Raw genomic sequence first — 4,644 nt, 5'->3', positions numbered from 1 at the left:
TTTATTTTATTATACGCGTTTCCCATAAATTTAACCACCAAGGATATATCACATTTTCACTCTCAACCATGTTTAGCCATTAAAATACTAATTTTCGGTAAATTGGGGTTTCTACCCCATTATATAACTCATTTGGATTTTTAACCCCTTTTTAAAAAAACCTAATTTGTGACCTCTACTGTTCTAATTTGTGCCCCTTTCCACTTTTTGTCTTTGTAAAATTACCAAAATATCCTTGTTTATTTTAAGTAAAATTATTCACCAATCTCTTCTCTCAACCCTTACCATTTTTTTTTAATTTGAATCTAATATGGATTAATTTAGGAATCAATTACTTAACAAACGAATCCACACAAAAAAAAAATCTGTAGATTAAATCCTCAAATAACTAAATTAGGGTGAAAAAAAGATTTGCATGATCCAAAAATAAATGCATAAGATTTGTCCGGATTTAATTACAAAAAAATAAATAAGATTTCATAAATGTCGAGCGAAAATTGCATTAAATGCCCGAAATTTAATTGACAACAAAGGTTAAGAGGGGAGATAATGCAAAAAAAAAAAAACTGAAATTTGGGGATCCCGGACGGGCTTGAAGAATCCTGGTCCGAGCTTGCAGAATCCTGGACCGAATAGTAACCCGGTTTGGGATTCTGCAATCCCGGACAGCGATTCTTCAAGTCCAGATCGAGATTCTTCCATCCCGGTCCGGGATTCTTCAAGCCTGGACCGAGATTCTTCAATCCCAGTTCGGGATCTCCAAATTTCAGTTTTTTTTTTGCATTCTCTCTCCTCTTAGCCCTATTGTTATCAATTAAATCTCGTGCATTTAATGCAATATTGGTCCGAGATTTTTGTAATCTTAACTTTTTTGTAATTAAATTCGTACAAATCTTATGTAATTATGTATGTTTTTCATTTTTTCCATATTAAACTTTTAATTTACTATTTGAGTTAGATATTTTTCTTAAAAGTTAGATTTTTTAGGGTTGTAATTAATTATTGTGAGAGATTTGTGGAGGGAATAAAGATTGGAAAGAAATTTGTGGAGGGGGAGATGGTTGATTTTGAAACGTGAGGGTATTACAGTAACTTCACATTTGAAAATTATGAAATTATTAATAAATAAGGAAGAATGGGTCATATATTAGTTTTTTTCAGAATGGGGTCATAAATCCAAAAGTGAATTATGGGAGGGGTCAAAATTTCAAATTTCCCGTAATTTTTCACTCTCAAGTCTCACCAATATTGAATCTCGGGCATAGGTATCATTTATTTTAATTTGCATAAAAATTTATTGATAAATAAACTAATCTTTTACTTTTCTATTTACATTGTTGATTTTTTTTCCTTTATAAATTTTAGAGTTGAATTCAAAGGACGAGTTTTTTATCAGAAAGTAAGAATATACAATTGACAAGTAAGTTTCTAATTTCTTTTAAACTTTTAGTTTTATCTTATGATTAGCATCTAATTTCTTTTAGACTTTTAGTTTTATTTCTTATGATTGTTAAATTTATGTTTTAATTCTAGAATATTTTTCTATTAATATTTTTGTAGATTTAATTTGAAATCAATATGGAGAAATATTATAAAAGAAAAACAACAATTGAGTTATCATAAAGAAGAGTAATACTGATTCTGATAGGTCTGGTGTAGAAGTTGATTTAGGAGAATTACCCGCAGATCCTAGTCTAAGACCAAAAATTTCTGATTACAATTGTAATATTCAAGATCAAGTTTGTATAGCTTATTTACAAAAGGGTCCTTGTTAGCCGCGAGATCATATCTTTCTATTCAAGAAATTTGGACAGAAGTCAAGACGATTTAATCCAGTTTTGTTCAATGAATATTCTAATTGGTTTGAATATAGTGTTTCAAAGGATGCTGCATTTTGTTTATGTTGCTACTTATTCAAACCAGAAATTGGAACAATCAGGAGGTGATCATTTTATTGGTTAAGGATATTCTAATTGGAAGAAAAAAGAGAAATTGCAAACTCATGTTGGTGGTCCTAATAGTGCACACAATCAAGCTTGGGTTAAATGTAAGGCTTTTTTGAAACAAAAGCACCGTATTGAGACGTTTCTGAATAGGATGTCAGATCAAGCACGAGTTGAATTTCGAACTCGATTAGGTGCATCAATTGATTGTATTAAGCTTTTATTACGACAACGGCTTCCATTTCATGGACATGATGAGACAGATGATTCAAAAAATCAAGGTAACCTTCTTGAAATTTTGCGATGGCTATGTGAACACAACAAGGATATTGAGGCTGTGATTTTGAAAAATGCTCCAGACAATTTGAAATTTACTGCACCCGATATTCAAAAGGATATTGTGAATTGTATTGCAATATGAATTGTGAATGCAGTTATAGGAGATATGGGTGATAAGTTATTTTCTATTTTGATTGATGAATCCAAAGTTATATCTTTAAATGGGCAACTGTCAGTTGTATTGCGATATGTGGACAAAGGTCATGTGATTGAATAATTTGTTGGAATTATACATGTCGCCAATACAAATTCTCTATCACTTAAAGAAGCTATTGATGAATTTTTTTTTCTCAACATGGGTTAAGCATTACTAGTTTGCAAGGACAAGGATATGATGGAGCAACTAATATGCAAGGTGAGTTTAATGGATTGAAAACACTTATTTTGAAATAAATGAATGTGCTCTTTACATTAATTGTTTTTCTAATCAGCTTTAGTTAGCTCTTATAGCTACGGCAAAAAATCATGTGGAAATTGCTGGTCTTTTTTTATTGTTACAAATGTAGTGAATGTTATTGTGGCAACAGTAAAACGTCGTGATATTCTACGGAAATAGCATAGTATGAAAATTTTTGAAGCTTTGGATAATGGTGAACTATCGAGTGGTCGAGGGTTAAATCAAGAGACAATGATTAAACGACCAGGAGATACACAGTGGGGATCACATTACGGTGCTTTATTGAGTATTATGACAATGTTTTCATCAGTAGTTGATGTACTTGAGACAATTGTAGAAGGTGGATCAAATTCAGAATAGAAATATGAAGTATGAATTATAATAAGTTCAATCCAATCATTTGACTTTGTTTTTCATATGCATTTTATGAAAATCATCTTGAGAATCACAATTGATTTGTCTCAAGCATTACAAAGAAAAGATCAGGACATTGTGAATGCCATGAATTTAGTCAGATTTTGAAAAGAAAGATTGCGAATATTAAGGGAGTCTGGTTGGGATTCATTGCTCGATCAAGTTTCTATTTTTTGTGATAAATATAATATTCAAGTTCTTAAGATGGATGATATGTTTTTGATTCGAGGACGACGAGGACGAAAATTTCAACCAATCACAAATATGCATCATTATCGTATTGAAGTTTTCTATACAGGCATTGATATGCAGCTTCAAGAGTTTGAGTAATCGTTTTACTGAAACAAGTACTGAGTTTTTTCTTTGTGTGGCATATTTGAATCCAGAGGATTCAATTGCTGCTTTTTAAGGACAAAACTTAATTGTCTTGCTCAATTTTATCCAAGAGATTTCTCAGCTATTGAACTCTTTGTGCTTGATGATCACCTTCAAAATTAAATTATTGATGTGCGCTCAAATATTGAGTTCGATGATCTAAGAAGCATTACTAATCTTGTAGTAAAAATGGTAATGACAAATAGGGATAAGGTATATCAATTAGTTTATCGATGACTCACCTTGGCATTGATTTTACCTGTTGCAACAACTACTGTAGAGAGAACGTTTTCTGCCATGAATATTGTGAAGACTCGATTGCGTAATTGAATGGGAGATCAATGGATGAGTGATAGTCTCATAGCATATGTTGAGAAAGATTTATTTGATAAGTTAGATAACAACGTTATCATGAATCGATTTCAAAATATGAAAAGTCGTAAAGGACAGTTGTAATGTTATTCAATTAGTTCATTTATGAAGCTATGAACATTTTGAAATTTTTTATCGTAGATTATTTTATTAAATTTTTATGTGTATTGTGCCCCTGAATGAAATTCCTAGATCCGCCATTAACCATTGTAATGTTATTCAATTAGTACATTTATGAACCTATGAACATTTTGAAATTTTTTTATCGTAGATTATTTTATTAAATTTGTATATGTGTATTATGCTCTCGAATGAAATTCCAGGATCCGCCATTGATAGTTGTAATGTTATTCCATTAGTACATTTATGAACCTATGAATATTTTGAAATTTTTTATCGTAGATTATTTTATTAAATTTGTATGTGTATTGTGCCCTCGAATGGAATTCCTGGATCTGCCACTGTATGAGACATTTAAATAAAACATAAAATTATATTTTTTTTGGACCAATAAATGTAATAGGATACTTTTCGACAAAATTTGGTAACCGTTTTCGAACGGGTATTGTAGGGTGCTAACACCTTTCCTACATTTAGTCGACTCCCAAACCAAAAATTTGTTTTTCATAGACTGTTTTTATTTATAGGTGACCAATCACACCTCGTGGATGATTGGTGGCAACTCCAAACCCTTATCTCGAAAGAGACCCTTCAGGGGCGACATCGCGTCGCGATGACGATGCGACAATAAGTTTGATTTTTCCAAATCTCGAAGTTCAAAGAATGTAATCCTCTAGTTTTTTC

At 31.3% G+C, this 4,644-nt stretch overlaps 1 pseudogene; it reads left to right on the top strand.

Moving 5' to 3' along the window:
• Window positions 1–2,388: 2,388 nt before the first annotated feature.
• LOC148211503 (uncharacterized) lies at window positions 2,389–3,924 on the top strand (annotated as a pseudogene).
• Window positions 3,925–4,644: the final 720 nt, after the last annotated feature.

The sequence above is a fragment of the Momordica charantia genome (genome assembly GCF_013281855.1).
Source record: "Momordica charantia cultivar OHB3-1 chromosome 5 unlocalized genomic scaffold, Mcharantia_2.0 BLBB01000005.1, whole genome shotgun sequence".
NCBI classification, from domain to species: Eukaryota; Viridiplantae; Streptophyta; class Magnoliopsida; order Cucurbitales; family Cucurbitaceae; genus Momordica; species Momordica charantia.
The sequence above is the reverse complement of the archived record's forward strand: the minus strand, read 5'-3'. Positions and strand labels throughout refer to the sequence as shown.